Source organism: Lissotriton vulgaris, chromosome 3_1, assembly GCF_964263255.1.
Source record: "Lissotriton vulgaris chromosome 3_1, aLisVul1.2, whole genome shotgun sequence".
Taxonomy (NCBI): Eukaryota; Metazoa; Chordata; class Amphibia; order Caudata; family Salamandridae; genus Lissotriton; species Lissotriton vulgaris.
This window is the reverse complement of record NC_141689.1, coordinates 1,958,808,302-1,958,820,584: the sequence shown is the minus strand read 5'-3', so window position 1 is coordinate 1,958,820,584 and position 12,283 is coordinate 1,958,808,302. Positions and strand designations below refer to the sequence as shown.

Sequence of the window (12,283 nt, the reverse complement as noted above, 5' to 3'; positions counted from 1 at the left end):
CTTTGGGGTTACCGGTCTCATTTAAATGAAAGACAAAATAGCCTGAATGTGTTATGGACACTTGGCTAGCCAATCACGTGCAACAAGGTCACCTTCAGGCTTACTCTTAGGCTTGCCAAATTTCGAAAAATATACTGCTCAATTATATTATTTTGCTGAGTCTTCTGCAGAAAACTATGGCTGAATTACCATCTATGCAAAGTAATGTTATGTACAAGCATAGTCCAGACATATGCATATGCATAACAGATATTAAAACAATCAAAAGGCCCATAGGAACATCTTTATATACTTACCTTTCCCTAACTCTGGCTACTCTCCTAAACTGAGATAAAGATTAAACAACTGCATGAAGGCAGTAGTGCTTGTGAAAGGAGTGTACACAACACCAGTTAGCAGTGCCTCAAACTGGTTGAATAGTGACTTTCTGTAACAAGGGGCTGAAGTAGCTGTCATACTTCTGGCTTAGCGAGAACAAATATCTTTAGCTGTGAGCAGAGTCTGGTTCGCTCCTTCACAGCTGCTTTCTTGTAAAGCTCCTTCACAGCTCGATTCACAAGACAGCCTCCTGTTATCAGAAGGGTGAGGTACTGCCTGTATAGAAGGTGGAATACCCTGGAGTGGATCAGGAAATTATTGAATGTGTGTGCCCCTACATTTGGCAACGTTCAGCAGCTTGCATTATGGAAGATGTCATCTCCAGGCCGTGAGCCCAACACGTTTAAGAGACCAAGAAATGTATAGCAAGTCTTGAAAGCCAAACGTGAACCCACCTGATGGGAAAGTAAGATTCTGAGCGATTCAGAATAGAGAGAAGCAGCTGCTGTGTCGTGAAATGAGGAGGGAAACGCCACAAGCATTGGTTGGAAGAAAGAGACAGATGGCATATCAGGTCACATCTCCAACTGAATGAAAGTCTGCCACCGAAACAATACAGCAAAAGTGATCACATGAGGGTGTCCCCAGCCTAATTCTGCATAAAGCAAGGCAAACGGCGATTCATTTTACTCAGTCTCATAGGAGACCGTAAACAAATGAAATGCAACTCTGGACCTCCAGGAAATAAGGTGACACTCACACAAGGGAAATCACTGATCCTATCAATGTTACAAAAACTATAGGCACAACACACAGGAGTAAGGCCAACATGTCTCCGTAGAGGCATCAATGAAGGTAATGAAAGGTTGTTTCATTACCAAAGAGCACAACATACTAGGGTTGGATCACCAGCTAACAAATGGGGAGAAAACAGTCTGGAGTTGTGGTGAGGCAGCTGAGCCGAGACATACGTTTACATCTGGAAAACAAACTGAACCCTTGACAAATGAAACTGAATCTAGCAGGATCAGGATGTTTTGGTAGAGTTAATAAATCCCAGACTAGATTTAATAATTAGAACAATGGCAAGTAAACACGAAGTCCAACTATCTCACAAAGCTACAGGTTTCCAGAAATGACCCATTCTACTCTAATGCAAGGAAAATACCTGCATGCTATTAAAACCTGAGGCTGCAAGAGATTATCTACAAGTGGAGAGTGACTCCAATGATGGAGCGGAGGACCGGGACAATGCCTAAGCTGACAGCATTTAATTGATGCCTACGATGCCCCATAACCTGGCTATGACCTACAACCTGGCCGAGTGGGTTAACATTGCCAAGATTCAGACTGTGATAATGTTTTTTTTTCTTATCTGTGGCTTTTTGGTGTGAATTTTCTAAAGCACCTTCTGTGTAAGTGATATGCATAGAAACTCACAATGCAGGTCAAATGGCTATTGAAGAGACAGGGAATAAGACAGTGATTCTCCAAGTCAGATTCTCCAATAATGAAAGAGGGGGGACATTTTCTGTTCTCGTTGGTGGCAAAATAAGGATCAATCTCTGGAATACCCAAGCTTAGAGGATCAAATCTATTATCTCTTGCCCGAGATGCCATCTGCGTCTCAGTTGTATCCTCTTTCTCTACTAGACGAGTTGAAGACAGTCCAGTTTCCTTGCATTGATCCAATGCCAGAACTCCACTGTCTTGTCTCAAAGTGGCTTGGAACCTGCTCCTCCCTGCTTGTTCAAATAAACATGACAATTGCATTGCACGTAAGGATCTGTAATAAGCATGAGCGTGAAATCCGTTACGCTTGCGGATTTTGCGGATTTTCGGGAAATCCGCAATCCGCGAATTTTGCGGATTTCCCGCAAAATCCGCAAAAAAAAAATCCACGAACGTAACGGGTTCAAAAGTTGAACCCACACTCATTTAACTATTTTACAATGGCGCCAGCAAGCTGCCAGCGCCGTTGTAAAATAGTTACAAAGTTAGCTTGCACAGGAACCACTAGATTAAACGAAGCAGGTGCTTCCTGTGCAAGCTAACTTTGTAACTATTTTACAACGGCGCTGGCAGCTTGCTGGCGCCATTGTAAAATAGTTACAGGGCAGCACAGCCTTACAGGTCACTCAAGGGACCCCTGCGCCCTTCAGGGCGATTGCATAGTAACACACACATGGTCGCTCGAACTAGTTAATGCTCAAATTCAGTGACTCATTCATTAGCCCAAAAACAATCATGTGCCTCTTCCCAAATGTACCGCGGAAAATCAGCTGTGATGCTGGATAGAGGCCTTTGCATCCTTGACTTTCACGAGCGCAATACCCGTGCTGTTCCTGTGACCAGGAGCTTCTTTTTCTTCATCTGCTGAACCGATCTTTCTCTGACCTTTTATACATACAAGAGGCATGTGAACTCGCATGGAAGCACCCCCCCCACACCACAAAATCCGCAAATCATGGTCGCTCGAACTAGTTAATGCTCAAATTCAGTGACTCATTCATTAGCCCAAAAACAATCATGAGCGTCTTCGAGGCTGGACAGGTGTGCCTCTTCCCAAATCTACCGTGGAAAATCAGCTGTGATGCTGGGTAGAGGCCTTTGCATCCTTGACTTTCATGAGCGCAATCCCCGTGCTGTTCCTGTGACCAGGAGCTTCTTTCTCTTCGTGTTCGCACGGGTTGCTGCAAGTTCGCACGCGTTTTGTACAATTTCGCAATTTGCGAAATTGTACAAAACCCTCGCGAACTTGCAGAAACCCGTGCGAACATAAAAAAAAAATCCGCAAATTCGCGAGAATTCGCGGATTTTGCGGATTGCGAGTTCGCAAATCCGCAAAATCCGCAAACGCGAGATCCGCAAAATTCGCCCATGCTTAATCTGTAATCACTTTCCTTCAGATAAGGAGGAAGTCTAATGATCATGTTCAGCTTTAGGAAGTAAATGAGGAGAACTTCCTCCTGCGGAGGACTTTGAGGAATTGAATGTCAGATGCCCCAAGTAGACTGACCCGCCACTGCCTGCTGTGGCCTTGGCACCTGAAAAAGTTTGCCATTCAAAGAATGTGCAGGGGAAATCCACAATTGTAAGACTTGAATGAAAATTGGCAAATCAAACACTGTTCTTCACACTGCCATTATGCTGGTTCCACTGAAGGTGCAAAGTTCGTTGCAAAAAAATGCCTAAGGCACTAGGAACATCTGAGAGGCCAGTAGACTATTTAAGTTGAGTTGGCTTCCAACTTTGACTGAATGCTATTTCTATCAATATGTGGAAATGCTTTAAGCAAGCATTTTTCCATGAGTCAGTTGGAAGGGAATCAAAATAAATCTCATTAGATTTCAAGAACAACTAAGCTTGTGCAACTTGGTTGGAACTGCAGGATTACTATTGTATTAAATTATGGGGCGGCTACTGCTTAAACCAACCCATTGTTGGGATAAGAAGACACAGACACTGTCCCACTGATATTGCGTGTGCAAAAACTCTTGAATCTTTACTTGGCTAAAGAGAAGGACTGCTAACTGGAAATGCTGGCATCCCATAGATCCTTCAATACAGTCGGAAAGGAGCGATTGGAATACAGAAAGAGGCAACCTGAAGGTCAAGGCGACTCAACAAGTCCCGCATCGGAAGAGCAATGAGTACTTGCTCTAATGTGCACATCTTGAATTTCTCTTTCCTCTGGAATCTGCTGAGGACTCACAGATTTAGAAAAGGACACAAGCCCTCCTTAGTGATCTGTTCTATTGCACCTTAGCATGGCAATATCCTTCATCAATACGTTTGTGGATGGGTGTGGAAAGAGGACAATGGTGAGAGGGCAGAGATTGGGGCACTTCAGTAATGGCAGGAATAACGGTTCTTCTCAATCTGCCGGAGTAACTAATTCAACAATCTCTCCTGCCATGGCCAAGAAGATGCAGACACCTCAAAGTCATGTGATCAGTACATTTCAAGAACAGCGTTTTCAGGGCTATGGATGCAGAGTGGAAGGAAGAAGATTCCCTAGCCCAAAATGTTGCCGTTGCAGGTGCAAAAACACAGTTGGGGCTTTTTCTGCTGAAGTTTGAGCACGCCAATCTAGTTATTAGAAGTTGCCTCTCATCCTCCCTGCCACCCTCCTTCCTTTTCTAGACACAACCCTACGAAGTGATCTGGAAATGGGACGGGCTTATTCATCCGATTTCCAAAACCTACTCCAGGCCACTTCTCCATTCCCTCTCCACAAGTCCCCTTTCATCTCAACAATGAGGGAGAGTAATGTTTTCATCTATCTACCTAAAGTACCTATACGTCTCCTAAAGGCCAGACTAGTTCTAGAACAAGCAAAAGATTTGAGTTTTTAATTATTTCCTGAAGGCACGGAGTGGAATGCATCCTTAAATCAGGTTGAAGTATGTTTCAACACAATGTTGCCACCCCTGTGAAAGTCCGATGTGGTGCTTGGGTAGATTTGAACATGAGAACTTCCAGGTAATTGGAATCATTGCTTCATGGTAGCCTTCGGCCTCCTTACATGTTGAGCAGGTATGGAAAAGGTAGCGGTAATTCTTGGAGGGAACTACATTTTATGCCAGGCACCCAATCTTGAATTTAATTCTGGGTAACAACCAATTCAGGTTCATTATTATGGGTGAGATGTAGCCATATTTCTATATGAAAGCTGGCAGTCTAGCCATAGGATTGATCTCTGCTTTCAGGGGTGAAAGAGGACTTGCTACATGGCATTGGCAAGTGTGCTGCAGTTCTCAAGTGGGAGAGTAAGACGTTGATCTTTTTAAAAGAGTGAAGATGACAGTTTGGCTATCTTGCTGTGTAGGAAGAATGAGGAGGTTGAGCTGAGAGTGAAAACTAGTAATTTTACCTAAGAAGAAATAGATCCTACCTATTTTATTTGAATGAGAGGGATCGAATGCATTATATTGTCAACAGGGCACTAAATTGAATAATATATCTTGAGTTACTGAAGCTGGCTAGATATATTGCAGCCACTCTATGCTTCTAGTAGACCCAAGGGATCAAAATAGTGACATTAGATGACTGACGGATTATGTTACTTACCCTGTAAGCATCTATTCGCAGCATGTAGTTCTGTAGAGTCACATGCGCTGCATACTCCAGCTATCTAGTGTTGCGCTCGGACATTTGCAACTTGTTTTTTTTCGAAAACATCTTTTGAGTCACAATGTGACTACTCCTTTCCATGGAAATGCACATGGTCATCAGCTTTACTAAGATTGTTTGCCGCACAGCAGGTGCATGTGTTAGTGGAGCTAGAGATAGTACATAATGATGACCATGCATTGTAAGTGCAGAGAAAGAAAAACTGTAGAATATATATATATATATATATATATATATATATATATTATTAATATATATATATATATATATATATATTCCAAGAAAAGTGGATGGGCTCATGTGAATCTACAGCACTATATGATATTTGCAGATGCTTATAGGGTGAGTCACATAATACATTTATAGCATGTGTGGTTGTAGATACACATACTCTCCATAGACTGTAAAGCAGTTCTCTAGCAGTGACTAGCCATTGGATATTGCAGATGCTTGAAATAAAGTTTTGAGTACGGTCTCTGTCCAATGTTTGTCTGTTGGCATGCTAGGACGTCCACACAGTTGTGTTTAGTTAATGTGTGTAGAGTTGAACATGTAGAAGTTTTACAGATATTAACTGTGGGAATATTACCCAGAAAAGCCATAAATGCATCATTCTTCCTAGTGGAGAGTGGACTTGGAGGAACTGGTAATGTCCTTCTTGTCATAATGTAACATGTATGGATGCATTTAACTATCCATCAAGTGATACCTGACTTAGATATTACTTGTCCCTTCCTTGATTTTCAGAAGGCAACAAACAATTTTTGTATATTACAGAAGAATTTCGTTCTGTCAAAGTAATAGAGCTCTGTGTTACAGAGTCTGGATTGGGAAAGAAAAATGTTTAACTGAAACGTTTGATTTAGGTGAAGGGGACACTACTTTTGGCAAGAATTTAGGGTTGATGCGAAGGACTGCCTTATCTGGGGGTACCTGAAAGAAAAATTCATCTAGAGTCAGAGCATGTATTTCACTGACGATACTTAATGAAGTAATTGCTATGAAGAAAATAATTTTCCTTGAAAGAAACTGAAGTGAGCTTGAGAGTAAAATTTCAGAAGGAGGGCCCACAAGCCTGGTTAATAGCATATTAAGAGTCAAGACTAGAGCAGGTGCTAACTTTGGCGGTATTATCCTCTTTAAATCCTCCATGGGTGTTTTAACCCCTTTGGTGCTAAGGACAGCCCCGGCTGCCATGCGTCACAATGGGTGTGTGCTAACGACGGCCGGGGGCCGTCCAAACTCCGCCCACTCTCTATTTCGCCCACACAGCGCGAAAATTTGGCCAGCGGGCAAGGGGTTTGTTGCGTGCTTATCTAGGTTCCTGATCGATACTGTGACCTTATGCCCCTATTCGGCTATAAATCCATTTATTCCCTATATTGGCATAACCGTTCAAGTGCGATTTTCTGAAAAGTCATCTCTGGCCTCACACGAACAGAGCCACATTCCAGCATGACTCTCTGCTACTTCCTTTGCGACCAATTAGTGCAATGACAGAGCAGCAGTCACTATCTGATATTCCTAGCTAACACTCCGAGTTCTTCAACAAGATAAAAACTTAGCAAACCTGGAAATCCCCGCTTGCTATGTTTTGATTAGTAATGGAACTCTAATGAGCAACTGATAACTGTCACTTCCTAGTGACATCTTTAATTGACGTCTTATGTCCAGCAAACTTGCGTCAAACCCGGCACCTGTCAGGTATAAATATTACCAACGTTGCCTTAAGCAATGAGCGAACCTGTTGCTGATGCCAGCTGCCTGCATGACCCTGTGTTGGTAAAAACTAGCACTCTGTCGCTGCAGCCTGCTATCCTGTGGTGGTGAAGCTGCTGATTACCATTATCGCCGCTACAGCGCGAACTATGGTACAGTACGCTTAAGGAGCTGAAACAGACGTCCTCTGCGAAGACATCCAGCCCAGCTGCCCGCGGACGCTTTCACCCCTCCTTCCTCGACGCGCTGAAGAGAGAAGCCGCTGCATTTCTCGTGCAGAGAAATCCAGTCCCGGCGCTTCCAGTTTACCCTCGCGGGTGACTGGGATATCGAGAGAGACCCCTGAAGGAGATACCAATCCTCCATCATTCTATTCAGAGGTATGGTGTTGACTAAACCCTTAGACGAGAATTCTTGAAACAAACCTTGGCAAAACCAACTTAACTTAAGCTACTTACTTACTCCCCCTTTCACGTGTTAGGCTTAGGTCAGGCACACTGGGGTAGGCTTAGTTAGAAGCACCAGTTGAGTATGTTAGCCTAATGTATATATGACTGTATATATGTTTTATTACTTTTAAACCATTGTATGGCTAAGAAACCATATCAATTCTTTTACAGTTCTATTTCGCAATACCTATCTTACTGTACGTACTTTTCATAATAACAGTTATTGCAATTGTGGCAACACATTTCTCTTGTACGAGAAGAAAGACTGTTCAATAAATGTTAACCCTTTATTGATAAACGCCCGTCTCTCTATTCTCTACATACTGTGAAAGTAAACTGCACTAGACTGACTGAGTGAAATCTATGTCTATTGTTTCACACGACCCTAGAGATCGACTCTTGATCTGAGGAGCAAAGTTGTCATGTTGCACGGTTGTTGGAAAGCTGAATCCCTTCTTGTCTGTGCCAAGGAAGCTGATCACTTCCTATGCAGAGAAGAAAGTTTCCAGTGACCTCTGAGCTAGTTGGTAACACAACCCAATTAAGTTTAGCATAGTCAGTGGAGGCCTGGAATATCCGCAGTTCCACGTCGATACTACTGTTTATGTTATTCCAATGCGCAGGGCCTAGTGAGAAACTAGGAACTACACTACATGGCGCCCTAACGTTTGGTAAGGCGATAAACTAGCGCAAGACTTGTAGAGTAACTCAGTCGTGCATATTTCACACCCCTTTCTCCCGTAAATACTCCAATAGACGTCTGGAGTGGGTGAAAGGTTAAAATCCGCCCGACCTTAGTAGGAAGAGATTCCTATGTAAAGCTCTGGTTTATTCAACGTTGAAGGATACAGTGTTCCAAAATATTGTGCATCTAATCTTTGTCTCCTTGGAGACCTACTCTGCAAACCTCGCATTTTTTACAATGCCAGGAGAAAACGGAGCCCCTGGGGCCGCAGTAGATGCGACTCAGCAAGGTCCTGAATACACAGACCCGGGTGCTATTATCATCCCGGTCCAGTTAAGAAGATCTATAACTTTAAAACTTATAGAAAACGGACTGACACCTCAAGGTGGTACAGTAATTTTCGTGATAGAGGCTCACGAGTATCGGCAGACAGAGGTATTCTATTCATGGATAAACTTTCCAGCGGTAAACGCTATAACACAAGAGTTTCACTATTACAAAATAGAGGAACCTCCGGGAGAGTACGCTCCTTTCGAGGAGGTTGAAATCCCACTTAAATTTCAAGAGCACCTGCTCTGGTTTAATGGCGCCCTAAAACACAATGATCACATAACTAGGCTCGGTCCACTAGCTAGACCAGGAGCCACGTGGCCGGTTCTAGCCAGCTACACACCACATCCTGACATTGCAAGAATGTCTAGAGAAGAGCTGTTAGCACAGCTAAACACATTAATAAAAATACATAGGCAATTAGTCCAATATGTAATACGGACTGCAACAGTCCAGCCAGCTGTTAATACACCACAGCTGACCCCTCACCAGGGGAACACAAATAAAATTACACCACAGAACATACAGTCATGTCTTGGTAAAACACCCGTAAAACGGGAACAAATTCCTTTCTGGTTAGCCCAGAAAATCACTCAAATAGAGGCAGTATTTCCTGATACTACCCCTATTGAGAAACACAGAATCTTGACCATCTGCCTTCCTATGGGAATCGCACCACACGTGGAGGACTGTGACACTTGGGGTACAGTCTTTGCTTCCATTTACACAAAAACACACGGTGTTCCGTCTATGGCGGTAATACCAGAAGTGCTAAAACAGATTCAAAATGAATTCGGTCCAGAGCCCGCTTTAAATCTAGGTATGAAATTACTGAAAGATTTCAAACAGGTCACGGCTATATTATTAGCCAACGTAAAGGGAGAAGCAGCATCTGTGGCGATTCGCCAGAAGTTGAGGGAAACAGATATAAAAGATCCTGTTGAGCTTGCAAAAATCATAGAAAAATGCTATGAAGAATTAGGTAGAGACAGCTTGGGTGGGAAACCAGTTAAGCTCCAACTGCTCGAAAATCCTGAAAAATTATTTATTAAAAATAATTTAAACACTCCTAAAAAGAGCTGGGATGGAAATAAACAATCCACTCCCAAGGAAAAAGTTTTCCAGTCCAGAGGAAGGTCTCCTCGACGGAGGGAAAGAACTCCGACTCGAGAACGCCAGTCTCCCCAGCGGGAGCCCTCTGAGAAAAGATATAACCTTAGAAATAGGGATAATATAAAAAAAACCTGATAGATATCAAAGTATTGATACACGTCCCTCTCGATCTTTTCCACAGAATTCGGAAAGAAGAGGACGGTCAGACCCAGGAGAGCACACCAAGTTCAAAGACAAGGAACCTGCTCAAAATAAGAAATCTCAATTTCAGAAAAAGAAGGTAGCCAGTATTAGAGTAATCAACCATGCCGAGAATACTGAGGACACAGTTGAAAAACGGGGAGTGGGCATTGACAATGTTGGACAGTGCAGCAGAAATCAGTATAGCGCGCAAGATCTTGATGAGTCATCTGGAGACAGTGGACACGAATGAATTCATTCAGGTTGAAACTGCCGACGCCAGACTTAGCGAGCCCCATAAAATATACGAAATAACATTGCGTATGGAGGGTGATAAGACTAGGAAAATTTGGGTCTATTTTGGGATAAGCTCTCAAAAGGCTATGATATTCTGTTAGCTGAAAAAGATTGGCCCCCAGAGTTTGTCAGGGAGTGCCCTCGTGGCGAAGAAGTGATTATGCCTGCCTTCTCGAATCACATACCGATTCACAAAAAATATACATATGCAAGGAAATGGGCAGTGGCCCAGGCACCTGCATTATATAAAAATCATGTAGGATGGGATGAGGATTCACCTCCTCACAAAATCCAACTAAAAAGTGAACCAACTGCCCAACGGCAGTATCCCATAAAGCAAGAAGCTAAAAAACAGGTCAGGGAGATCTTAGATCAACTTGAGTACCAGGGGGTGATTGAAACATGCACCTCTCAAATGAACAATCCTTTGTTTCCTGTCTCCAAGCCAGACAATTCATATCGTCTAGTTTTGGACTACAGACATCTTAATACATGTTGCAAAACTTTTGCAGTACAAAACTCGCATAGTGCAGCCCTAATGAATAACATAGTTAGGAAAAAATATAAAACGACATTAGACATTTCTAATGGTTTCTTTTGTCAAAACATTGCACCAGAAAGCAGATACTTGACCGCTTTCTCCGCATTTGGGTCACAGAAAAAATTCTGTCGACTCCCACAGGGGTTCAAGAACAGCCCAGGACTATTCTCAGCTAGGGTAACAGAGTTACTACAAATCTATGATGATGAAGCATTATCTTACGTAGATGATATTTATCTCACAGACGACGACTTGGATACTCACTTGAAAAGAGTGAACACCATTATACTTGGGTTCGCAGCAGAGGGTTACAAATTCAACTTTAAAAAGTCCCGAATTGCCCATCTGACAGTACTATTCTTAGGGTACGAATTATCAAGTGAAGGGAAAAGCCTAGCGGACAACTTCTTAGAGAAGTGCGCTGTACTCCAAGCTCCAAAAACGCTGAAGAATTTACAATCCATACTATGTTTTCTGAATTTCGGAAGAACTTACATACTAAATTACGCAGAGAGGGTTAAACCTCTCTACGAACTAATAAAACCTGATTTAAAACAAATCAATTGGACTCAAAAACACACAGAAATTTTGAGATCACTGCAAACAGACATGTTAGCAAAAACTAAATTAGATACACGTGACAACACACGTGATCTTGTAATCCGAGTCATCCCAGGAAGATGCGGATTCACATACCTAACCTCTAATGAGGGAGAAAAGGTACCAATAGCTTACAAATCACATTTGTACACAAGGGCTGAAATAAAATTCAGTTCAACTGAGAAAATTCTAACTGCGGTTCAGACTGCTGTAGCGAAAGAAAGGCCCCTAGCACAAGGTAAACGAATAATAATCGTAACACCAATTCCGGCTTTAGAAGCGGTAACTAAAGCAAGCATTCCTAATGCTAAAGCTTTGCATCCAAGATGGATTCAGTGGGTTAATTCTCTTGCTGCAACAGACGTAGTTTACGAATTTGATCCTAACTTAAAAACACAGGAATTTTTACAATATGAATATGAATGTCCTCTGCCAATTGAAATCCTGCCTCTCGAAGAATACGGAAGTATTATATATACTGACGGATCAGCACAACCCGCAGTTGGGGGTAAGCAAGCTTACAGTGCTGCGTGCGCGATTGTTAAAGGTCGCTGGCACAAAGGAAAATTTAGACCATTGGTCACTAAAACACAATCTCTAGGAGATTGCTCGGCTCAACAAGCTGAATTAGTAGCATTTAAGATGGCGCTAGAAAATGCCGATCGCGAATTCCCCACACTAATAGTGTGCGATTCTTTTATTGCGTACAATCTTATAATGAATACTTGCAGAATTGGGTGGAAAATGGTTTCAAAGATGCAAAAGGTGGCACAATAAAGCATAAAATGCTTTGGGAACGAGGTAGCTCTTTTAAGTAAAGAACTACAAAAGACTCACGTGATTCACGCACAGAGTCTTCAACGTGATGGCGTTCACGTTGCAGGGAATTCATTGGCTGATGAAGCCGCGAAGGCA

General features: G+C 42.6%; 1 protein-coding gene across 1 annotated transcript in view; it reads right to left on the bottom strand.

The window, feature by feature from the left end:
- The window catches only part of SAP30 (Sin3A associated protein 30), a 228,222-nt gene that overhangs the window by 82,486 nt on the left and 133,453 nt on the right, over positions 1 to 12,283 (bottom strand). The gene's annotated exons all lie outside the window — the stretch shown is intronic.